A 26935-nucleotide genomic window follows, 5' to 3' on the forward strand; every position below is an offset into this window, starting at 1 on the left:
GCTCTGACTTCTAATAAAATTAAAATGTTTCAGTCACACTTCCTGATTTGTGATGACACTTTCACATAAATAAATGAAGTCTGTACTGCTTATCTTTCAGTCATGAGAACAACTTGTGATCCACTTGGGATGCAATTCAAGGTGATGAGAGAAATGATGGAAATACTCCATACGCTGAGAAAGATTTGTCTGGATGGAGGATGGGGATGCTGAGCTCTTTTAACCTCCTCAATAGTCTTGTGATTTCTCTTGGGAATGAGCAAGCACTTTCCTTTCAATGGATTCCTTGGCACTGACTGTGTATATATCCATCTTGACTTCGACCTCCAAAGCTCACAGCAGTCAGTTAAGCAGCATATCTGTGAACTGTCCTACTTTAAATAATCCTGTCATAATGTTAGACTTTGATTTTCTTGAAACTCCTCCTAAATAATCAGGCATTTTGGATATATCCTGGTATTAACAGCTGAGCAATTTGATTCTGTATTTTAAATCTTCCATGGAAATTAATACTTTATTATCTATAATTAAGATCAAACCAAATTGTTTGGTCTTAGACTTGCATGTACCAGCTAGCATGGTGAGCACATGCCAGATTGGAAACACCTTGGCCCAGTGTGTCTCTGCGAAGTATTTTAAGGATATGTCCATACTGGTGAATAAAACAGGTTTATCTACTTGTCATCTACAAAGATAAAAACAAAATGGTTCTTCTCTGGTCCTAAGGCCAAACATCTTGTCAGAGTTTACATCAGAGACATGACTGAACTCTTTCCCCTGAACCTCCAAAACTACTTGGCTACATCAAAACTGTCTCAACTGTGGGATTCCCCAAACGGCTTCTGAACACTGGGAAAGCCTCAGTTGAGGTGGGAAAAACCCGTTTCAGGGCTCTACATTAAATAGTACATGTCAGTGGGTCAGTGATCTAGCCTGTGCCCTGGATGAGTTTTATTTGCCTATATATTAATGGAGCTTAATTATCTGCAAGGTGCTTAACTGAAGTGCAGAGCTATTTTGAATGTGTGTGAGGAATGTAAAAAATAATGTTCTTTAACCCCTTCATCATGGTTAGGAAACACAGGAAAATAATCTGATTCCAATTACATTCATAAGAAACAAGACTTCACTTCCAGCCAGGAAATTCACAGTCCATTTCCAACTTTAAGCAAAATGTCATGGCCAACTGCTTAAAAATGGCTTTATGTAATGAAAGTGCTGACAGACCTTTAATTATATCCGTGAGTGTGACTATATAGTTGAATAATTTTCAATTCTTCTTTGATTCTTGAAGTCTGAAGCAATTTTAATTCACTGTGAAGTGACATCTACCAGAGTACCAGTGTGAGGCACTTTATTTTAATATTAAACATATGGAATTACAAACTGATTATTTCCTAAGTGTCCATAACTTTTGCACTAACTCCAAAGTATTCATTAAATAAAAAGTATTATCACTAATAAAAATGTGTTTCAGTAACTGTGGAAGCAGGGGAACAATAATATAATATAAATCTTACTGATTTTTGATTACCTATTCTACCTACTAATTAGCATTATGGCATCAGGAAAATCCATTTAACATTGGCTAATACTTGAAAGCGTGGGAACTTTTGTCATCCTATCACAATTTTGCCAGACTTCAAGAGTTTACTGCAACTTGCCCCTGCCAAGCATCTGCTTAAGTCTGAAGGATTTTGCTTTCTTTGCTTTCTGTCTCTTTTTATATTTTAAGTGTTGCAAGCAACTCAGTTAAAGTGAATTTTATAAAGCTGTGATGAATTACAGACTTATGTATATGGTTAAGCCACAGCCCAGCAAAGAATTATATGTTTTTCCAAAGTTATAATGTCTAAATAGTCCAGATGATTCTAATGATGTACATTTAAGCACATTTGTGCAAAATAAAGCATATCTAGCATATCTATATCTGTCTTTGTAGAAGAAAGGACCTTACTCTGTGTATTAGTGGTGAAAGCATTTCAGTTTCATAGAATAGAAGTTCAACTAGGAGCAGGATCATTCTACAATCATGGCTGATAAAACCTAGAGGCAAGTAGGAGAGTATTCCATGTTTTTCAATTATCAGTATTTAGCCCAGCTCAAAGTCCAGTACAAATCCTGTTCACAATAATCTGGTAGATGTAAGTGCCTGAAAAAAAAAAATTAATATAATTAAATTATTGACATAGTCTAAATATTTATAAATCTTTAGACTATGTCAATAATTTAATTATATTAATTTCTTTTACTAGGATTTCTAGGATTAATTTCTTTTGCTAGGATGCAGTTTAAGCATAAGTAAGATTTATGTTATGGAAGGATCCTATTACAAACAAATGACTAATTTTCAACCCTTGGAAATTACTAGAGGATACAAATTCTCCCACCTTCCAGCTGACATGAATTGCAAAGTGGAAATGGTCATGCAAAACTTTCCCATTGTGAAAATTATGAATTAATTGTGAAAAACAATAATTATGAAAAAAAAAATCAAGAAAACCCACTCATCCTCCCCCTCGAAAAAGCTTTAGATATTTCATACCACAACCTCTTGGTTGACTTGACAAAATGTACTTTTCCCTACAGCCTGTAAGTTCAATTTCCCTGATACAGACACATTCCATGTGCCATCTACTCACAGATGAGCTGTGCCAGATTATTACAATACAAGGCTTTTAAATAGTAAAAATGTCTTTAACTCCACTTACTTCAAAGAGGAAAACAAAATTTGCATCTTGGCTGGAATTTCAACCATCACTGAAGCCAAGCAGGTTGATTCCAAAAATGTAGGCGAAAATAGGTTAATTCATTACACCTTTATGTAGAATTAAATAGTGGCAGCCATTGATTTACAACTCCAGAAACTCCAAATACATTTCGTGCTTGTGGAGAAGCAAGATGAAAAGATAATTCACAAATTAAGCGCAATATTTTCATGTGCATCTATAAAAACCATTAAATTGGTCCTATCACCTTCTTTAAATTAATTGTCTTAGAGTCAAGTAATTACCTCAATTATTTTGTCTTCTTCTTACAGGTATTTGTCCAAGAATAATACACTATGCTCCCATCTTCTTCACAACAGTGCCTTATGTGTAAGGGCATTATTCCCCCACCCCTGTCCACACTTCCTCAAGCCTCAAGAAGACAATTTGTGTCACTTGAGGCAAATACTGCAAACAGCAGAAGTAAAAGAAAAACATCAGGGGTCAATAAAATTATTAATGTATTTTTATAGTACTGCCTGCTAGTGAACATGAGAATTGACGATATATTTTTTTGCAGATTATTAATATTGGGAATGCAGTTTTAATTTTAATGAGGAGCAAAGCATCCATCAGTTAGTTTAAAGTGGCATGTTTCTATGTGGGGTTTGCTTTGATTTAAACTAGCTAAATGGATCTGGACACAGGGCAATTGTTAAAGAATTTAGGGCACTTTGGGGTCTTTTTTTGATGAGGAGTGCAGGCTGAGAGGTTGCAGTGTTAAGGTCGAGCTGCCAAAACTCTGGCAGCATTAGTCTCGTTGGAGCAGTGTGTCAGGGAGAGCTGTGCTGAGCCCCGGGCTGAGGCTGAGCAGGCTCCAAGCTGCCCTGCAGGACCCTCCCTGGGGAGCCCCAGGGGCTCCTGCTGCTGCGGAGCTGCTGCTCACCCCTGTCAGGGCAGGAGATGTGATGTGTTCAGAGAAATGCAGAAAAGTACACCTGGGAGCAAACCAGGCAGGAGATAAACAACTGCTCTCCTTTCAGGGCTGCTGAGAAGGTGCAAAGGCAATTTTAAAAATTATTAATACCATCATTCTTTTTATTGTTGCTATTCCTTTATTTGCTGATCAATCAATTTTTGTCAGATTTTTTCCGTGTGTTTTTTTTTCATCTCCCAGTATGTATAATCCTAATGTCATAAATTGACTTGGTTTTCCACAGGTACTGACATAGTTATTTGTAAGAGATTTGTGTTAACGAAGAGGCTGCCAGTGTTTACGTGTTTTTGACAATAGCTGCACAGACTCCCTGTTTGGGAGAGTCATATTTGGATATTAGAAGTGGCTGGCTTTTGTAAGCTGAACTGCTACTGGTAGAAATTGAGAAAACTGTAAATTTTATAGAAGCAGATATACAGACACTATCCATTTAAAAAAATCTTTACGGCTTAATTTGATAGCGTAAACTTATTATCCAATTAGAACAATCAATGATGGTTTAAAATACTGTTAAAATAAGTTTATTTAAAATTGCATATTATAGTTATTTTTAAAGTTAAATTAGCCCTTTTAAAAATCCTACTCTATAATAAAATTCATAAAAAATATACCAGTTGTTTATGCTGCCAGGTATATATAAGTAATAATAATTACGCTGAAAGCAAAAACTAATTCTCAATCATCTCTCACAGCAAAAGGTGTGGATTGGAGTATTTTTAGTAAGTCTGATTCCATCAGACACAAGGCTATCTTTGCTGTCAACACAATCAACCTTCTGATGTCAACTAAGAGGGGGATAATAATAATATAATTCTAAATCTTTTACAGAAGTAAAATTAGTACAATGCAACATTGCAATGCGACATGGTGTGTATGAATATGATCTCCTCAAGTTCTGTATTTCCACAGTTTTGTAAGGAACAGAAACAATTTTTTAGCCATAAAACAACATAATAGGGAGAGACACTGATTTTTTTCTCACATATAAAGATCCATTATATGCCATTGAATACTTAATTTTACAATTGCAAAATTCTGCAGACCATTATTGTTTTGTTCAAATGGAGAACTATGTGTGTGAAAACCACAATTGCAGTAATATGATATTATGCCATAGACTGAAAAAATTTTGTGGAGGATATGTATGTATCTTCCATTTTCTGAGGATTCAGAGTAGATAATTTCATATCTGTGCCTGCAGATATATGCAGACCCATACTACTAAGAAGAATGTATACATTTATACATGTATACATGTTGAGGATAGATTTAATTGTGTACCATGACTATAAAATTAACTAAAAATTCATTTTCAAACTAGAATAGAAAGATTCTAATAATTAATTCTAACTTTTATGCTAATAACTAATTCTAATAAATGTTCTAAGACACACACATACAAAAAATCCAGCTAGGGAATATATTGCAAAATGCAGTCATGTATTTCACATAATCACATATTCTTACTTAAGTGGTTTAGTGTATGAACTCTTATACCAAAGTACTACATAAAAAACATTTTACATACCTTTTGCACAGTATTTCATGAACAACATAATTTCACACTGTAAATAATAATTGATTAAAACTCTGTGAATGACCCAGATTTGGAGGTGGCACAAACTGAGTACCTTCACTGAACTCAGTGGATTGAAGCAGCTTAACTGATGTCAGTGTCTACCCCTGTGACTGAAGCTGTGAAAAACAGTCTATTGTAATATAGAACTGTTTGTTTACGAGAAACTCCCCGTGAAGAACAGCAGGATGCCAGCTTAGCTGAATGGAGGATGACAGAGGAAAGGCAAAAAGAAAATGTGGAGAGGGCAGAAGCAGGGAGTGTCTGCCCATATGGAATGTAGAAGGATCACATAGGCATGGAATTGGGAAGTCCAAACCTTGTTTTGGTTCAATTTGCAGCTGGTGAAGGATGCCAAAGGAAAAATAATGGTTTATCAGCTGCAAAGAGTAGACCATGAGGGCCCATGGGTAGGTGGTGCAGAAGGTTTGTTTTAAACCTTATGGACACAGAAAAAGAAAATGTGCTGCTCATGATCTGTAAGGACAAGGAGAGTCCAGGCAACCATTCGCTGCTCAGTCACAACTTAGTCCCTGGCAAAATTGTGGTGGAAGTGTTCATGAAGGCCAGTTTATTCCAGTCTAAATCTCTTGTGATTTTTGGTGGTTCAGTATTGCTTTTACAATACATCTTTTAAAAAATTTAGATAATTATAACAGAGGCATATAAATGAAAACATCATCGCATAAAATTAAGCACAAATACCAATTTATTTGATATGCAAGAAATTAAGGTATATTTTGTGCTTTAATAGTTAGCACTCATTTTTGATTTCTGCTTATGATTTTTGGTTTAATTCCATAAAGGGAAACCTTGTTTACCATTTACTGAGTTTTTAAGTGGTACTTCCTGCCGCTGCCATTCCTTTAGATTAGTATTTCCATATATTATACAACAAGGATACTTTTAAATATACTATCTATTCTGTAACTAATTTTTTCCTGTCTTACAGAGTAAACATTTCCATTCAGTGTTTCTGCCTTGGTGCTCACCTGTCTTCTATCTAGCTTAATTCCTGTGTATAAGATATATTGATAATTACTGGCTCCACATGGAGGCTCAAATCCTTTCATCCTGGAAGTGCTGAGGTGCTGTAGGTACAAAGAATTTCTTAATTCATATAAACAGTCTGGTTTGACTCCTTCCATTTCTATCCTATTTTCCATTTGCCCAAAGTAAGCAATTATACAATAAAAATGAAAGTATTTAATTTTTTTTTTCTAAAAAAGGGGCTCATACTCATTGCCAGCTCTTCTGCTCCTACCCCTCTCCTCTCCAGACCCATATTTAATATGTCATCACATTATTGCCTTATAAAATCTTTCTTAACACTCTGGGAATGCTTTGAATCTGCTGCAAGTCTAAACTTCAAAGGAGATAAAGTCTATAGATTGATAAAGACTAATTGCTTTAGAGATCTATATTGAAAGACTTGAATTTTAAAAAATCCTGTCCATGGAATGAATGGCAAGAAATTTCATTTCTAGGGTTTTCAAAAAGGAAAAAAAGTGCTAAGCATGCAACTATCTATAAATTTTAGATTGTTGAAGAAACCTGGAGAAGAAGCTGACCTGAAAATATCTACGTTAAATAAAACATATGCTGCAATGGACAGTCAGAGTCCTATAGAAGTGGAAGCAAAAACTGAGCTCTACAAAGCTCTCTTTTTGTCACTGCTTCTGATCATTTAAATTATCTTGGATATTTCTCTTCTATTTTCTTCTCTTCTCATCTCTCTTCCATTTTGTCCATTTAAATAATAATATTAATAGATCGTGGTTGCACAATGGCATTTGCAAACCACTACCAAAAGAGTGCTTATTGTCCTGCAAGTTTCAGTTTATAACACCATTCTCTAATAAGATCCAGTCCGTGTTTGAATCACAGAGCTGTAGAAATGATGGTGTAACTGTCTTGGGCACAGAGCAGATTTGTCTGGAAAATAAAATAAAAATACCCTAAAACCATAAAAAGCTGCTGTGGGGAGGAATGTGTGACTGATAATGTGTCTGTATAGCAATGCTGATGTGTATTTATAGAAATCATTAAGAACAACATAAAACTCTGCCAGTGTAGTTCTTAATGGTGGAACTAGTAGGTTCCACTATCTGGAGATGTTTATATATTCCTAAATTGCATCTCTTGTTAGAAGTCTCTGATCTTCTTATTTAAATTAAAAGTTTATTCCTTAGAAATAACAAAGATGGCAGAATGAAGACTAGAATTTATTTAATACTCTTCTTTGCTTGCTGAGCTGTGATTCACCATCATAAATGTTTGCTTTAGTTTGAGGCTTCCAGATGTTTACTTCCCTCTGGTGATCTCAGCAAAACAAAGACTTGTGGCAGGAAGATTTTGTGATCTGTGAGCAGTGTTGGCCACCTGATGTTTAATTACTGTGGTTATTTGGCCACTGTTTATAATTAAGTTCAGTCTATAAAAGACTAATAAACTTTAAATTAAATTCTGTCAAGTCCTAGATGTCAGTAAAACAATCTATCACACTTTCTGCTGCTGGCCTTCTGATTATTTACCAGACATATTAGCCATGTTTGAATTCTCTACATTTCCTGGTCGTCTCTTTACCTTTTACCTTACTTCTCAGCAGAACTTTGAAATGATTCAAAATTTCAGTTTTAAAATTTTTAGCAGAGTATAATTTAAATTAATACATTTCATTTTTGTTACTTTTTATCATCACTGAGGCATCCAGAATCTTTTTTTGTGGGGTTTGCTGTATTTTTTATCCAAAGGAGAGCAACATAAATGGTGAAGGACCTTGAGGGGAAGCTGTGTGAGAGGCAGCTGAGGTCACTTGGTCTGTTCAGCCTGGGGAGGGGCTTCAGAATCTTACGTACTTTTTTAGTCAATAATGACCTTCCCAGTATGGTTTACCTTTCCAGCTCCAATAGATTTTTTTTTTCCTGAGTAGTAGCCACACAATCAGATTCCATTCTGTGAGCCTTCCTGTGTAGTAGACATGCATGCTTTTATTAGAATTTTTGTTTTGCAATTTCTGATTTAATAGACAATTTAAAGATGCAGGTTTAGCCCATTTTATAGAGGACTACAATACAAAAGCTGCTTTGTCAGGCTCAGATCATGTAGAGTGCTGCAGGTATACGTCTGAGTAAAGCTGAATTTCTGAAAATTAACCAAGTACACATCAGCACTAAGAAGCTGCTTTTCTTCCATTTGGTCTTATTTTCAGTGAAGGGTATATCTCAGACATAATATATGTTTTACAGTTTCTAAGGCTTGGTGCTGTTGCATTTTAGTAAATATCACTTTTGACTTGATTGTACTATCCAAGACCAGCTGTGGAGGTGGGAAAAAACCTCCAAACAATCAAAAACATGTCTCTAATGCATCATTAAGAATTTCAATATAGTTTGTAAAGCTTGTAGCTATCTTATGATTTTATAGTAGGAAAAAAGCCATTTTATAAATATAGTTTTCTTCTGTGATTTATTTATTAGAGTTGCCACCCAGAATACTTGAAAGCTGTTGTGATGATGGAAGGATCTTTTAATGCAGACTAAGTAGGATTTAGATATGGAAATGTAATTTCTGTAACAGAGAATTACACAATATGCCCACCCACTATTGAAAGATCCTTTAACCTTGAAGTGTTTAAAGTCTCATCTCAACCATGCAAACAGAAGTTGTTGCCAAGTCATGTGTTAAACACAAAAATGACATTGAGGGATTCTGCCAGGAGTCCTTTGAGACAAGTGAAACATTGTAGACTTCCAAGAAAGCTAGTACATGTATACTTTAAAACAGGGAAAGCCAAATGCAAACTTTCCACTCAGCTCTGTGAAATGTTCTGTGGAAGGCTGAACAAAAGAGGTGAGCATGTGGAGGTCTGCACAGGCTATCCCACAGCATTTTGGAAGCTCTAGTCTTTGGACAGAAGTGAAGACAAACACAAGCAAGACTCCAGCCAACACAAGATGCTGACACCAGCTTAACCTAGAGTGGAGGACTGTTTATGTTGCAGATGACTAATTAAATAGATAGAAGAGTACTTAAGTTATGCAGAGGTAGCCAAGCTTTAAAAACCTCACAGGGAAGCAAGAAAGTGAACTACAAGAATTAGTAATGAATCAAACTAAGAACTGAAGTGTCAAGGAGAATTTTGCTGAGAAATAACAAACCACAAAGCCAGCTATAACTACCTCTGCAGTAAATAACAAGCAGTGATACTCACAGGCTTTCAGCTACTTTCTATGATACTGTACAGAAAATAAGGATGGAGAAGATATAAGGCAAAGAAAAGTTGTGAGATTAATTTTAGGAAAGTACAGCTAAAAAGAGAAGACATCTATCATTTCTCATAAGTACTATGTAATATCTAATGTTGGCTATTTTTTTCCTCTACCTAAATTTGCCTCAGTGTATTCTTAACAGAGAGAGATTTTAACATTTCATCAATGAGATGACACTGCAGCCTACCAGAAACAGAATTTTCTGACTAATGTGTCTCAAATTTCTGAAATAATCAAATGTTTAACACGCAGATAAAACAAAGGCACCATGCATCCTTTATTACATGCATGATACAAAGTGTTGATCTCATTTTGATCCTTATTAAAAACCCTTTGAACTAGTCACAGACCACCTAAATAATGCAATTGGGCAGATGAAGAAAATTCTTCTCTAAAGTTAACTATGAGTGGGATGGGACAAATATATTCTGCAAGAATTATCAATGCATCAGCATTTTTACAGTTGTTAACTGCCTTTGTTTGGCTGATAACTGAACCCTACAACTGAGGAGGGAGGGTTCTCTGTGTCATCCTCTGTGTCCAGTGGGAAGAATTATGTGAAAAGAGGCCTAAGTGGATCTGAACTCTCTGCCTGACCTTGGATATAAGAACAATGATTAGAGGACCAAAATCTGATACTCAGATAAATGGTTAACCTAAAGTATGAGACTATCCTGAAAATACTGATTTTGGATGGGAAAAATCACCCTCTGAATGTACCTTCATACCTAAAGAAAGAGTAGGCTTTGAGAACATAACAATGTCTGAATTTTAAAGAATCAAAATTAGATTTCTTGAAACTTCTGAAGAATAATTTGAAATAATGCCACACTTTGGTATCCCATAATGAAAACAGAGATGTGCTGCCCAGTTTGTTCAGCTCAGCAGCTCACAACAGTGGTAAAATTAGCTGATGTGAATTTTCCTTACATTAAAATATATTGCTGTCACTCACAGGGTCATAGAATCAAATAGCCAAGAACAATCCTGTGAGAACTATGCACCACAGTTGTCAACATGGATATAAATAAAATTTCAGTTGCAAACAATTGTTTTAGTTTTATATGCTCTGTTGATATAAAACAACATTTCAGCTGAGTTGGCAATCAGTATACATTAAGCTGCCTGTCTTTTTAGTCCATCTATTATAATTATCTTAGAAACTGCATTTTTTTTGACAAAAAACCTACCTGGCTCACTGTGTGAAACACATGTAATTTGAATTATATGTCAAAGTTCTTTCACATCTGAATCTGTGTATTTAAATCAGAGAAATCCATGGACACCAGAATATCATCTTCATGGTTATTGTCAGTTCTGAGAGCCATTGCATAATAAAGATTGATTGCTCTATTTTCAAATCTAGGCTTAAAAGTGGAAATGAGCCTAAACCCATAGGCAACAACAGCAACAAAAACCAATCAGATAAAACCAAACCAAAAAAGAAAATATGTATAGAGAGAAGGAAAAAATATTTGTTTGGTAGAATGCAATTTTATCTCTCAATTGCCTTTTATTTGTACCATAGTTCAGAAGAAATAAACTGTGTCAAAATAATTCTGATACATTTCAAGTTAATGATGGGATGGAATGAAAAATGTTGGTGAGCAGTAATTGAGAAGCCCAGCTCTGTATACCCTTTTCAGATCTGTATTTTATGATTGATAAAATTAACCCAACTTCTATCTGTATTGCTTGAGCTTCTAATGGCAAGGTGCCTTTTACATTTGGCATGGAAAAAGGGTAACAGACCATGAGAATCTGAGGCTAAGGAGAGCTATTTTCATTCTTCTACTCTGTGCTGGCAACTACAAAATTCAGGGCAGATTTTGCCATTTTGTTAATAGATTTTATTGCAACCATTCACTGCTTCATAGCACACCCACTGTTCTTTAGTCTACCACATGATCATTTTAAACTATGTCAATCTTTATGTAAATGTGGATTCAATATATGGTATTTTGTTTCTAAAAGTAAAGATCACTTATCAGGAAAGAATAGACAGCTTTATTTAACTTACTAAATCATTTAATGGAATATTTAATAGGCTAAGCATTTAGAACTTCTTTCCTGTTTACACCATTACAAGGGAAGACTGAGAGGTTGTGATTTGATTAGTTTCTTTTAATTGGTAACAGACTATGAAGACATACAGATTCCCAGACAAATTGACTGGCAAATCCTTTCTTCAGTCCCTGTGTAATATTAACTGTCTGCAAAGCATTAAAGCTGTGGCTGGCAGTGCACCTTTTGGGGCTAACAGTGGTGCCTGCCTTTGAAAATGAGTCCAGGGTGATACTCAGTAATGGAAGAGTAGTAATTCACACTTTCATCAAAGGCTTATTTTATACAAATGCTATTTTAGCCCTGTGCAATTAGAGAAAATTAAAAGCATAATTCAGCTTTTCCTTGACACATTTTGGCAAATACTCAGTAAGGTGTATTTGAGAAATTAGGCCATATATGTAGAGAGAACCCACACAAGATGTGTTTAGCAAAATTAGTGTGTTATTCTATCTGGTTATTAGACATTCACTGAGCCATGGCAAAGCAAAGCTCTCTGCAAGTGTCATTTGGCTCACAGCCCTGGAAAATTATGTATACCTAGACAACAGGAAAAGCATTGTAGAAACAAAGCTGGTTAACTGACTGGGTGGCAAGTCCAGCTTGGTATTGTTGAAATTTAATGTTTTGGGGCATTGCAGTGGAAAATACGTAGAAATAAAAGATAATTCAAGATTTTAATTTTCATGTAACATAAATTTTCATGTTTCTGCAAAACACTTTGGAAGTTGGAAGACGTCTGTCCACTACATTCTATTCTATTCTGGAACTTTGTTAGAAAATATTAATAATCTCGTTAATTATTAGGAAAAGGAAAACTTTATTTTTAGTGTCATTGAAACTAGTGATCATTATTCACAATGCATGAAAAAGAAAAGCACTGCTAAGTCTTAATCCAGTACTAAACTCAACAGCTTTTCCTACAAAATTTTTAGCTCTCTTAAGGGTGTGAGACAAAAACAAAATTTCTAAATGTCCTAAATTATCTGTCAAGCCTTCTGCCTCAGAGGAAATTTTGGGCCTGAGTGCACTCAAAAATTTGCATCAGAAAACTTCATATGGATATTTTTTAACTTGATCTGAAAGTTTAGCAGTAGACAGAATAAGTCTTTTTTAACTGGACTATGAAAAGTTATTTTGTATTTACTGTGTGAGATAGAAGCAAGCCCACATTGATTTTTTTTTACTGATAACATTTTGGACCTTTACAAGCCAACACATTATTGCTGGTAGCAGGCCACAGGCTTTGTACTGAGCTGGCCAGGCTTGGGGACTGAGGCTTGTTTGATTTGCCTGTATAAACTCACATTGCCCAACCTGCAGATTTGACCTTTTTATGTGATTTAGATGAAATAGAAATTTTCTTCACTTGGTCAGGTGGCTGTGGCTGGTTTAGCTCACCTTTGCTTTCTGGGGTTGAGCCATGATAATGGTGCAATCACAGCTTTATAGAGGTTGTACTGACAAGTAATTCTTTTGTGCAGAATGAGATATTTTCAGCATTAACACAATGATGTCATGCAGAGACATTCAGTCCTGGCACAATATCAGAGACCTTGAGAGGTGCAGAGGCAGGAGGCAGAGCAGAGGAGTTCAGGGCTGGGGTGAGAAGAAATGGTACCAGAGATGGCTGCAGACAACTCACCAGTGGTCAGCAGAAGTAATGCCAACCTGCGGCTGGCCAAATTTTCTCTTAGGAAAAGAGAATAAAAGAATTATGCAACATCAGCTAAATTCACCATATTCTGTAAATTCAGATGTAACATGGAGTTACAGAGCAATGCAGAATGGGAAGAGGTGTAACAAACTGCCCAAGTGGATTACTGAGTGACAAAGAATAAATGCTTGACACACACATCATCTTCCTGCCAGTGAAAACTCTGGACACCTCATCATGGCATCACTCAAGCACCAAATTCAGCCACCAGCCTGTGATTCAGAGGAGAAATGGTAGGTGAGTTCACCACCAAGAAAAGGGATTGAAACAAAAAAGTGTCTGTGTAACAATTTAAACAATTTTTATTATTATTATTATTATTATACTTTTTCATTATGCTATAATAATTTTATCTGAGCTCACAGTGATCCTTGATTAGACTCTTGAGATTTCAATTATTCTAACAATTAATTATCTGTATCTTTATATACAAGGCATGTTTCCTCTTTTCCCATAAGCAAGATTCTGGTCACAACAGTAGAAATAAAATATTCTAGGGTAATAAATAATGTTTAATAAATTACATATGTTTGCCATTAGCAGATTATAACACATGAGAAAAAGAGAAACTATAATACATCAGAGGACACCACCAGCACAGTGTTACTCTGTTAGTGTGTGAAAAATTTTTAAATATCCCCTGGTCTATCAATATTTACTAAGGAACACTACTCACCAGTCTCTGACATCAGAAGTCCAACCTTAGACAGATTCACATTGACTTCATAGTTTTGAAATTGGATTTGTAATCAATAGTTGCATGTGTGAATTTGTCAGTGCTGATTAAAGGTTATCTAACCTTAGTCATAGGTTATAAATGGATATAAATAGTAATAACAGATATTATGTCATTCTAGATATGAATAGTAATAACAGATATTAATTTTTTATGTCAAATGATTGTAGATTGAGAATTATTTGTCATGTATTCTTGCAAGTTTTTGAGTTATATAGATATGTGTTTCTGCAAGGGATTTACTTGCAAATGGGGGTACTTGCAACAGTAATTATTTTTTGTTCTTTAGGATGTGACTTGTGAAGATTCTGTTAGTAGTCTGGCATACAATATAGCATATATTACACAAGTCAGAACCATTTTCTTCCTTTTAAGTGTTTGGATAAATATTTACCCATCCACTTCACTTATTTGGTTGTGAAAAATAATACTGACAGACATTTTTTATTGATAAGGTAGGTCTCTAATACTCTGAAAACCAGAAATTAAATATTAAAATACTTTGTGTGCAGTAAATCCCATCAGCTTTGAAACTAAGAGAACATCATAATAAAAATAAAAAACTTTGCATTTATTCTTCTGTTTTTTTTTTGGTCCTTCCTCTGCAATGTCTTTATTTCCAGACAACACAAATAATTGGTACACATTCTTTCTCTGGCAACTGCTCAGGTTTTCGATCAGGATGCATTTTGATCAAATCATGACATTATTACACTTACAGTCACTGATTGAAGTGATTTTTGAGTGAGCTGAGAACAGAGCTACCCAGCAAGAATAACTGCACTTGAATATTTGATTCCAAACCCAACCATCCTGCTGTCAGCATCGTGCCTGTGGCTGCGCTGAGTGACACAATCACTGCTTGATTTCCCTTTAAAGTGGCATCAAAGTTTTTCTATACAGGTCAGGGGGTGAATGAAAGCTATTCAGAAACTTTCATTATCAGAAACATTTTTTTGTGAGAGCAAGTTCATTCTGTTAAACTTTTTTAAAGAAATCAGAAAGTAAAATATCTTAATTTGAATTTAATGTCAAGAGAGGAGTTTCCTGACATAAGTTCATGGTCTGACCATGACCTTGCAATAGTTTGACTACAATTTCATAAAATAAAAATAAAGTTGTTTTGAAAGGATATATCTGCTTTACTGAATTACACACTTAGGGGGGGAAAAAACTTTCAAAATAATCCAGTATTATATTTCTGTCATCTGCAATTTTTCTATGTGGATGTTTATTCTATAACACATAGTATGTAGGAAGTCTGTGACAACTATATTCTTAATTTAGATGCTAAGTGTGTTGCCTAAAATTAAGTGAGAACAATCTGGAGCAAGCTCTCTGGATTGCTATAACTGTGCTGAAAGACAATTTAAAAATTTTAGTTCTCTAACTTGAAACTAAGCCAGTAAGAGGAAGGATATGTTATCGTAGAGAGTTTTCTTCCTTGGATAGGATAGAAACCAGGAACAGTTTTTAATTTAATGATGATATACTCATTTTTGCAATAATTTGAAACTTGACATCAGTATCCTTGCCAAATTTCTGTATGGATGGCTATGTTCTACTTCTATGTATTTCTCTCCATGTTCTGCTTGGCATCACACTCACCTTCTTGCTATTACTTACACCACTATGTCATAGAACACTACTATCCTATTATAATTAGATTTGAAATTGCCTTTGAATCTACTCATCAGCTGCCTTTCTACTTAAGAATCAAGAGATAATGATAGATTCCTTTGCAGGCAATAAAGCATTTTAATGAAACACTCTGAGCAGATTGCTTATCCCACAAGCATCTATCTGCCTGCTGTGTCTGTGCAAGTACATAAATAGAGGTAGCCAGCTCTACTTATTTTACCTGGCTCTTGTATGTCCTGGATTTTTATTTCTTTTGTGGCAGTTTTCTTATTTTAGCTTTATAGATGGGCCACCTGCATCTTTCTTATACTTTTTGGTAACTTCACTAGTAAAAGCAGTGTTACTTGGAGCTATGACTTTGCCAGTGTTCAGTAAAGTAAAACCCACCTGATTCAAACGTGTGCATCTAACAGGGACCAGCCAATCTATATGACAGCAAATGCTAATGCAGGGTTCTATATTATCCTGTGCCTCATCACAGCTAATGCAGGTATTTCAGCTACACCTCCATGTTCAGACCTGAGTTTCCATGCCTGTTTTTGAAAGAATTAAAGTGAGTTTGTTTTTGTCTAGCTTGAATAACCTGACACCAGTTGCTCTACTTGGCTTTTTAATAAACAAGATTAATAAACTGCCTGGGTACTCTGGTGTTTGTGATTCACCACATCTTCAAGCATATTAACTACAGGATGGTGGTTGGAGTAGAAAGGTTAAAGGAGAGGTTTTGAAGGAACATTAATATCTTAGTAAATTAGGAAAAAAAAAAAAAGAAAGTCTACTTTTTTCCCCTCTGACTCTTGTACCTGGTCACTCTGGGAACTTTAATGATATTTCTTAGCTGGAACTTGTCCCTTAAGAGTTCTTCCTAAGGCAGCCCTGAACTAGGAGACCTATAAGCACCTAAAAAGTTCAGAAAACATTTTGTGAAGAGTTCAGGAACCATAAACACACCAGTGCTTAACAGGTGTGGGCACATGAATCAAAGGTTTGCCTTTATTTCTTTCAAGTAAATTGTATTTTTCTTTGTACAGTGAAGTACTTTTCACAAGAAACATTGAAATTACTTTACAACCATCCAGTGAGAAAAATGAAGTGATACAGAGAGACTCACAATATCTCAGTGGAACTGGAGCAGGCCCAACCCCTTAAAAAATAACCAAGTTTATTCTTTCTATATGGTATCTATTTCTGGTTATTTCCTTGAGACACACTATTCCAAAAATGACTTTCACTTTGTTATGACCTGTTCAAATTCTAAAAATAATACAACCTGGAGTGAGATAGCCAGAGAAGTAATTAACACACTAAGCCAGTAAATCAAATTAAGAAGCCACTGCCAAAAGGAACTCAGAGTGTCAGGACACTTGCAGACCAGACACAACAGATGGTAACTGTCTAAATCCTTTAATTTCATTGTTCAGTGACACAATATTGAAATAAATGTCTCTCACGCATATCCCTACAGTTACAGATATCCCCAGTGTTTAAAGATATTGCTAATTCAGTCTTTCATTCCCCTCTAACCCATTCTTTGAGTACTTATTTCTGGCAAAATGTTACTAAAACCCTCTCTGAACTTGTCTATGGCTACTTCAGTGCTGCAGCCTTTGTCTTGTACCTGCTGCTCTGCATGTCAGAGCTGCCTGCTCAGCCCAGCAGAACGGAGCTGGGATCCAAATTCCATGGTACTGACCTTGCAACATGCACAAGGTTTGCGTTACCCAGGCACAAACATTAGGGAACACTTCTTGGAGCAGACAGATAGCCAGAAACCTTCCTGAAATGGTTGTCAGCAGTGGGTCTGAGAGAGTCAGAGACTGAGAAGGTAGCATACACATGATGGAGAGAATGAAAAAAGGAAAAAGAACGATTATAAAATCAGAAACTCAGAAAAAATAATTCATACGCAGTGGACCACCAAAAAAAACCAAAAGAAATATTAAAGGGTCAAATCTGATGGACACCTTCTCCAATGTGTGTAGATGAGTTGATCCTAATTAACAGACTAATAAGGTCAGCAGGGAGAGTCTGCTACAGAGAAAAAAAACACCAAAAAAACCACTAGTAATGAGTTAAAAAAAGAGTAGTTATTAATTTTATAATACAAAAGGTAATGGACGCAGCATAAGGAAACAATATTTTAGGCCTCATTATATAGGATGAAGTTATTAAACTTTGTAAGGCTAAGTCTGACAAGAGACTTGGTATCATTATCTTGTTAAAGTCAGTGTAAAGAACACCATCTGATAGCATATAACCAGTATGCCCTTTATTCTGAAGACAGGATGGACTGAAAAAAACATATTATATAAAAAGTAAAGAAGACTTTCTCACATGGTTGAAAATCCATTTTTAAAAAACTAAAAAGAAAAAACAAATTGATTTACTGGAAGAGTATATGTAGTGGTTAGAAATAGAAAGAGAATGTGTAGAAGCTCTGGAAGGAAATAGAGTAGTCTCCTTTATATAAACTGAAAAGTAAAGAGAGAAAGCAGGAAGAAAGTGTAAGATGAGAGTGAGAGAAGAAGGAAAGAAATGAAAAAAAAAAGGAAAAGAGAAAGAAAAATAATGAGAAGGAGAAAAAAAAAAATTCAGTATAAGAGAGAGAAAAAGTTAAAAATAAACTAAACAGGAGGAAATAAGAGAAATAGAAAGAGAAAGAAAAAGAATACATGCATGACAAAGGAAAAAGTTATTTTTAAAATTTAGCAACAATAATGGTTTGTTGCTGAATAGAGATGACAGTGATCTTCAGTGTTGCACTTATCTTTTATAAATATTTCTGTCCTGTATTTGGAAAGTAAGATGACACACTTATTAGACAGATGTGGTGCTTTCCAGACAAACCACATTTACAGGGAGTTAACATTCTAAAAACACAGGATTAAACCATTCATTGATACCATCAGGGCTGTGGAAGATCTATTAGTGGCTGGGGCTAATTTGCACATATATTTTGCTACATCCAGAGGCATTTAGTTGGAGGAATTTACATTAGAAAGAATGTAAAAGTTAAGTCACATCTGGAAAAATGCAGGCAATCAAACCATGACGCACAGGGTCACTCTAAACAAACATCACTGCTATTGCAGTTTGTTGCAATGAAGAAGCTTTGGTTAGTGTGATGGATAGCTCATTTTTGTGGTTTTTCTAAAGAAGAAAAATCTCCTTTGGCCTGTATTTTGTGGCAAGGATTTTGTGTGGGTTCAATGCAACTACTCATGGTAGGTGGGAAGGGAATTACAATACATCCAAAGTAAATTCTAGTCAAAATGTAGGTATTTTAATATAAAATTCGTTTAAATCTGTGACAACGGGATAAAAATTTTGAAAGTTTAGCAGCATTATTGGTAAAATTTGACTAGCCTGACTGGAAGACTAATTTATTTTTGCAAAAGCTTAGCTGTAATTTTTTACTCTAGTTCTAAGGCTTGGTAGTATGGGAAACTGAGATAATATCCAAATATTTGCAGATCAGCATTTTTATGGACAGTTTTCCAGGACTGAAGGGTTCTCACTTCATTTTGGGCATTACAATTTATCGAAGCATTAAGACGTGCAAGTCCTTAGTGTGGATTTATGGCATTGTTGTCAAAACATTTGCAGAACGATCACAGGAGTGTGCACCAAACGTTTCAGAAGGATTTGTCAGAGCCCAGAGAGAAGCTGTCAATGTGCTGCCACCTACAGAAGCAGGAGCTCCTAAGGAGCTTTCACAATGACAGACAGCTGACCAAGAATTCAGCACTCTCATGAATGATCTGATATTATATGTAATTAATAGCAGTTCCCAGATGACACAAAGTTGACACAGTGGCGGGAGGCAGAAGATGGAATGGCTGCATCTGGAGATGCAGCTTTCCTGGCAACATACATGCCACAAAACGTTTTGTCAGCTGTAAATACAAAGCTACACACCTGGAAAGATTGAAGGTGTCTGACATTACCCATCATTGTATCCTGATCTCTTCCAGGGGGTATCGCAGAAGAAAGTATAAAATCTCTGCGACACAGATGACTGTTTCATAAAAACTGTCCTTTTCTGGACTTTATTTACAGGGAAACAATCAATAGGAGTGAAGAGAGAAGTATTTTCATCTTATATACTTTCCAGGAATACAGTTTCCATATTTTCATGTTCAAAGTTTTTAAAGACTTGAACATAAATTAAGAAAATAGAAGAAAATTATTTTAGTGGCTGAAGAAATCCTTTAATTGAAAGCTGCAAGTTTTTCAGAAAGAGATACTTAATGTGACTATTACTTAATTAAAGTGCCTGCATGCCTTCAAGGAAAGAAATACTGAATATCATTTGACTCTTGTTATAAGTTAGAAAGGTATGAAAGCCTCCATACAGTTAAAAGTACAAAACAGAACTCCTTGATTTTAATATATGGCCCGCACAGTGTAACTGTGAGTGGTTAACTATAAGTGAAAAGTACCAAAAAAAGAAAAAAATCTCAAATTCTCTGTTAGACCAGATCTTTTTCTAGTTGGTAGAATTTAATTAAATACCACTTACTTGATTCAGACAATGGATAATTAAATCAAACATAGAGATACTCAGAGAGTGATACTTGAAATTAGTGTCAAAAACTATTTGGGGGCTGTGTGTATGTGTTTGGTTTTGTTTGTTCTTGGTTCAGTTTTCTTTGTTCTTGGTTCAGTTTGTTTTGGCTTGATTTGGTTTGATTTCACAAGTCTGAAAGCCTCTATGTGAATAAGGGCAAGGAACAGTCTACAATTTACAGTCAGTTACAGTAAATATAATGAGAATTCTTTAGAACTTATATTTAGTAAATCAAACAAATATTTCCAGCTGTGGGCACTGACAGTATTTGGTCACAGGCATACTTGTATACTTCCATAATACATATTTGACATAGCAATGTTAATTGATTTTAAATCTTACTTTTTTGTTTATTTGTTTTAAACAGAAGTTGTTTACCTTTTCTCTGCTCTTATAAATCCTTTTCAGAAGAGCATTAACATTACTGTGATATGTGCTGGATCCTGTAGTCCTCTTTTCTTGCTTTCAGCATGACAATGTATTACATATTTATTTAAATGTGTTCTTTTCTCAGATACAGCAAAATAATCTTCAGAATCAAAAGCATATTATGCTCCCATTTATGCAGTATTGCTGTAACCTGTTTATTCAATAATATTTTGATGCTAGCAAATAGAAGATCCAAATTTGATCATGAAAGCACATAGCAAAGTGACTCTCTGCAGCTGAAACTTTATACGTGCAACTTTTTGAACTGTTTTCTTCTTAATTTTCTTAATTTTCTTCTCTGTTTACTTTTAGTTTTAGCACTCCCACTCTAGAAGACTTGTTAAGTTCTGCAGAAGTCTTTAAGAGTATGCTACCATCTTCTGGCAAGAGATGAAAATAGAGCTTTTAACTATTTAAGATTAAACAGATTTGTGTTATCATCATCACTTGCAGACTGTACACTTATATATTTTGAAGCCCATGTGAAATTTTTATGAACAGGGAAAATATTTCTGAAACCCAAAATATTAAGATTTAGCCATGGGTATTTAAGAAATCTCTCCTCCAGGAGACAGTTTTTTCTTTCCTCTCTTTAAGCTGCACCTCAGATTATAGAATTCTTGACATTTTAAGGCTCATCAACAATTTACTTTCACAGCAGGAAATCTTTTGCGATTAAGTCAATGCTGCTGTAAAGGACTCTCATTTCATCAGCTGAAATTCAGAATTCAGCTATTTTTATAAAGCCATTAACATCAGCCTAGAAAGCAAAGTTCATGTCACATCCAAAGCTGCACAGATTTCCAGTAAATGTATCCAAGCTTGTGGGTTGGCCTGTTACAGAGATAAGGCTGTTTGTGAAGGTCAGTCCGGAGAGCTGGGGGACCAGGTTTTAGTAAAGCAAGCCAAAAAGTAAAAAAAAAACCAAAACTTTTTGGATTAAATAAACCAATATAGTGGTTGCAACTGAAACCACATCATGTTTTGAAATTAAAGTTCTGCTTTATATTAGAAAAAAGACATATGGAGCACTGTAGCCCTGGTATTGATGCTTCCCATATTTAATATTCTATGTACTGCACGTTTTACAGGACACTTTTTAGAAATTTTTTGCTATGAAACAGCATGCATTCAAAAGGCTAAAAATCTTTTGATTCAGAATTTAACCATTCTTTTAACTATGATTTTCATTAGTAAATGGTGCACACCCCAGCAGTTCTAGATGTCATTACTCTTATAAATGCACTTCACTGATGTTTTTCTTTTTTTGAGATATTTGTTGTAAGAACATGTATCCTGGATTATAATGATAGGAGTGATATTGAAAGATTTGCACAGTGAACTTGGAAAGGAAACTCTTCCTTTAGAAACTGCTGTGGGAAACTATTACCACACTCTACGATGTCTGATGAAATTACACTGGTTAGGTTACCTTAAGGGAAAACAAGATTTTAGAAAGACAGATATATGTGTACACTTTCAAAAAAGAAATAAAAATTAAACATTAGGTGGCCATATTTCTGCTTTCAGTATTTCCTCATTTCCTGTTGAACTGGCAAAGTGGGGCAGCTACAAAGGAAGAGAAAAAAGAATTTCTGTTAGTCTACACTTTTTAATTTGCATGTTTTATATTTTCAAAGTCCAAAGAAAACACTGAAAAAAGAAAAGTGGCAGTACTTTTTCTAGGATTGTTACGAAATTTTTTTTCTCTCTTTGGTGTATGAGAAAAGAAGTAAATACGAACAGGTATTCTCTTACACCTGATATGTTATGATTTTTTTTTTTTTTGCCTGTGTTTTTTGCATTGATTCACAAACAAAAGAGAAAGTCAGCATCCTACCTTGACTCCTGCTGGGTGACTTTCACAAGGCAGTATAGAATATTGTAATGATGAGAATAATTCTATTAAGAAGGTTAAATTGTTAAAAAGTTATCTGGATTATGAAAATTTATGGAGTTAATTAATTAAAATTTCAATATTTTTCTTTGAAAATAGGGGCAGAGGGTTTTACTTTAAAAAAGATATTGCTTCTCATAGGACTAAAAAAATATATTTTCAGAATAATATTCCTGTAGGCATAATTCCGAATGCTATAGGGACTGATACATAAATTACAGGAAAATTTAGAATAAGTGGAAGATTGCTTATTTAATTCAAGTAAAATTCAAATTTTAAGCAGGTACATTATTTCCATTATCTGTGCCAAGCAACTTAATAAGAAAAATAAATCCACTCAGTTTTTTTTTCCCTTTCCTATTCTCAAATGCTTCAGTGTCCTGTGTACTTGTTATTTCACTGCAATTTATTTAGTTATTTTAGAATGAATATTTTCAATTACAGTTATTGTGACTGTTTTAACAGTATAAACCATACAGCTTTCTGTCTGTTCAGCAGAAGAGATTTTATCCTGAAACACAAAGGAGAATACATACTCTAGAACAGAAATTTAGTGAGTTTTGACCATTATATCTTTGAGGTGATTTCTAAAACACTGACTCTAGAGCTGAAGCTCTACTGCTTCATGCTTGGATTAACTGAACATGCAATGGTCATGAACAAACAAATTAAAATTCATTCTGGGAATCACTTGAGCACCAGCAGAAAAAGTATTCTCATTATAGCCCCAGATGTAGTGGCATTTGTCCAGAACACTTGGCTTAGCAAACCAAATCTTGCAAAAACATCAAGGGACTTTTCATGATCACATCATGGGAACTGCTGCACAAACTAAGGTAAGATGGCTTCTTCTAGAACATGCTTATGCAAACATTCCTTCATTATTAAGATTGATATGCCACTTATTAAAAAAAACCACCCTATTGGTATTTTTTTTTTGGCATTAAAATGTATTTTTTACATTACCAGGCAAATAACACTGTTGGTTTGAATATCAGTTTACTGGGCTACTCATCTGTGCTTTCCTGCATTATTAAAGTAACAGAGTCCTGGTTTTGATAAACCTGTATATCCTGATGTGGTTTTTTCCCCAAAAATAACATTATTCTTGACTTTTCTTTACAATTTATTCCAAATTTTACAATTAGGGGTTACTTAGGAGGAATTAGACTTCAGAAAATGTAAACATTAAGATTCTACTTCTCAAAGAGTAAAAACATCTCATTCATCTTTTCTTCAACAGATGAACTTCACTAAAATTATTCATGTGTTAAAATTTGTTTCAATTTTGTGGTAATGAACACTTTTAATGGTAGGCACAATATGCGTATTATGGACTTGGTTATGATTTCTAGGTGCTAATAAGATAGGAACATGTATATGTTTTTGCATTTTTCTTTGAAAATTCTGCTAAAGCTCAGTTTTCCCTGGTTCAGAAATAATAGCAAAAGCAGTTAGAGAGGTACAAATTTAATGACTAAGACCAGCAAAAATGGAAAATTATTCTTTTCAAGTCACGCTACAAGGAGAGGAAATAACTAGAAGCGCATTAGAAAGGAATCCTGAAATAAAAATAAATTTTAAAAAAAGTTTCATTGCGTAAGGAAATATGACATCATCAAGTATAATCACTGGTACCAGGTATGCAACATGGTCTTCCTTCATAAGGAAATGCTAAAGTGACTAAATATGCACATTATGGTGTCAAAATTCCAGGGGCATATTAACCCCAGGCATCATCCCCCAGCACATGTGCGTGATCTGTGTCAGCATTCCCCTTGCTCTGGCACAGCAGCCACTTCAGCCTGCATTGCTTTAGCACCAGCAGGGGATTTATTTGTTCCAGCTCCTTTGTACGTCAGTGGTTGGGGTGTGAGCTTGGGAGACTCGGATGGATGTTGTCCCTGCTTGGGGATGCCAGATCAGCTGCCTCAGCACAAAGCAGCAGCACAGCCCCTCTCTGCAGGAACAGTGCAAGGCTGGATGTCTCCAGGTTTGTGACCAGAAGGGCTCAGGAGCTCCTCAGTGAAAGGGTCTGAAGGGAGTCAGACAGGGCTCTTCTATCTGATGTGATGCAATGAGAGGGTACAGAGAGAAAAAGTGAAAGACAGACAAAAGCAAAGGCTGCTTCTCATTTGCTTTCAAATGTTTCAAATTTGCATCACTAAGCAACTTTTTACACAGGCCAATTTAAATAGGACAAGGGGGAGATGGTTTTAAACTAAAAGATGAGAGATTTAGATTAGGCATTAGAAAGAAATTCTATAATCAGAGAATAGCGAGGAACTAGAACAGGTAGCCCTGAGGAGCTGAGAATGCCCCACCCCGGAAGTGTTTAAGGACAGCTTGGATGGAACTCAGAGCAAGCTTGTCTAGTGGAAATTGTCCCTGCCTGTGGAAGGGGGTTGGAACCAGATGAACTTTTGAGGCCCCTTCCAATTCCAACCATTCTATGATTCCATGATTCTATTATAGTTTCATATTAGCAGGTGCCATTATTTAAAAAAATACATATTTAATACTGGAGAAGGAGTGTCCCAAACAGTATTAAATATTAAAATATTAAAATATTAAAAATTTCTAAAAATTTGTAAAATAAGTTTTGCATCTTCTAAACTTTTGTAGGCAGCAAATGCTAATTGTATCTTCTAATCTTTTGAAGCAGAACTGGAAAAACTCATAGCTGTCAAAATAATGTCCTTTTTGGATTTATCTAAGTATTCTAAATACAATAAAGTGATTCCTTAAGATTCCTTATTTCAGTTATAATTATAAAATGCAATATTTTGAAATATCATATTTTATGAAAAATCCTAAGTCTTTGTCTTCTTGTCTTGTTTAGAACAAAACCAAACTTCAGAACTTTTAGCGCTTCACAGAGTTGTCTAACAAGAATATGCACAATAAAACTACTTCATACCTCCACTTTTAATGAAGCATTGTAACCATAAAGGTTCAAAATATGTTAAATCCTGTTTAGGATGCATTTGGATACTTTAATGGAGAGAAAATTTTATTTAATAACTTGACTGAGTACAGGAAGAGGATTTACGTATTAGTGGTACTGGTGTTCCCTGAAGGATGGAATAGAAATCTTATATGATTATATATTATAAAAACCTTTATTGTCCACCAATGCAATTTTTGTGGGGAAAATAGTGGGGAGTGTCCACTCTGGGAGTTACTTGTGTTTGTGGGAAACATCCCTCCAAATTAGAAAAAACTGCAAAGTAATTTATTGTGAGTTCTTTGTTTTTCTTACAGTCTTCAGCAATTATCATGAATACATTGTAGGTAAAGTACAACATTATTACATAAACTTTTTCTAAAGCTGAGTCTTCTTTTTTTACTAGCTTTGCCAGATAGTCACTGAAATTCAGAAAGTCAAGATATGATCTGTTTAGTTTAAGCTAATCTCTAAGTGAACCATTGGAGATTGCTAACAGTACATGGAACAATCTTCTATGGAAACATTCCACACATATATTTTATGAGCATAGCTGGCCTTGCTAGTCTCTGGCTTGTTCTACATTTCCTTCTATTTTGCATTCCCATGAATGAGAAAGAACTATTATATATTCTTGGCTCCCCCAAGAATGGAGTGAAGGAGTAATTTAACTTTTGCCCTCGGTATCTCCACCTCCTCCAGTCAGAGCAGATGTCACAGGCATGTGCTAGCTTTCAGCCATCCTTATTATGTCTTAATCAGGTTCTGAACTTACTCATTCCCAAGAGTCAACAAAGAGTAGTCAAGCAGTAGGAGTAGTTATGGGAAAGAAGAATAAATAGTGCAGATGTCAGGAATTAAATCTAGACCATATTTAAAATGTCTCTGGCCTCTCCTGGAGTCCAAATCTCAACTGTTCCTTTCAGAGTCCCAATCCAATGGTTTAAATGTTCTGGCATCAGCCCTGGATGCAGCTCTGAACCAACAGAAGGGCTCTGGGCCATGCCCAGGTACCTCAGAGCAGCCTCACCTCACTGATGGCAGTGCAGGGATCCCAGTGAGCTTCCTCTGGGGACCACCACCATGCTCTACAGTCCATTCAGGATCCGGGCTTTCCCAGAGGGAAGGAGAAAGGTGTGTAATCAGCATGGTGTCAAAATATCCAGAGTTGGAACAGACCCATAAGAACCTTTGAGTCCACTTGCTGCCCCAGCACAGGAGAGTCCCAAGAACCGCACAATGTGCTGAGAGCACTGTCCAGACACTTCCTGAAATGGGCACTTGAACTCTGTCAGACTGTTGGTGTTGTGACCAGTTCCCTGGAGAGCCTCTTCCAGCACCCAAACACCAACAAGGAGAAGAATCTCTTCCGAGTATCTAAC

This window comes from Taeniopygia guttata, chromosome 1A, assembly GCF_048771995.1.
Source record: "Taeniopygia guttata chromosome 1A, bTaeGut7.mat, whole genome shotgun sequence".
NCBI lineage: Eukaryota > Metazoa > Chordata > Aves > Passeriformes > Estrildidae > Taeniopygia > Taeniopygia guttata.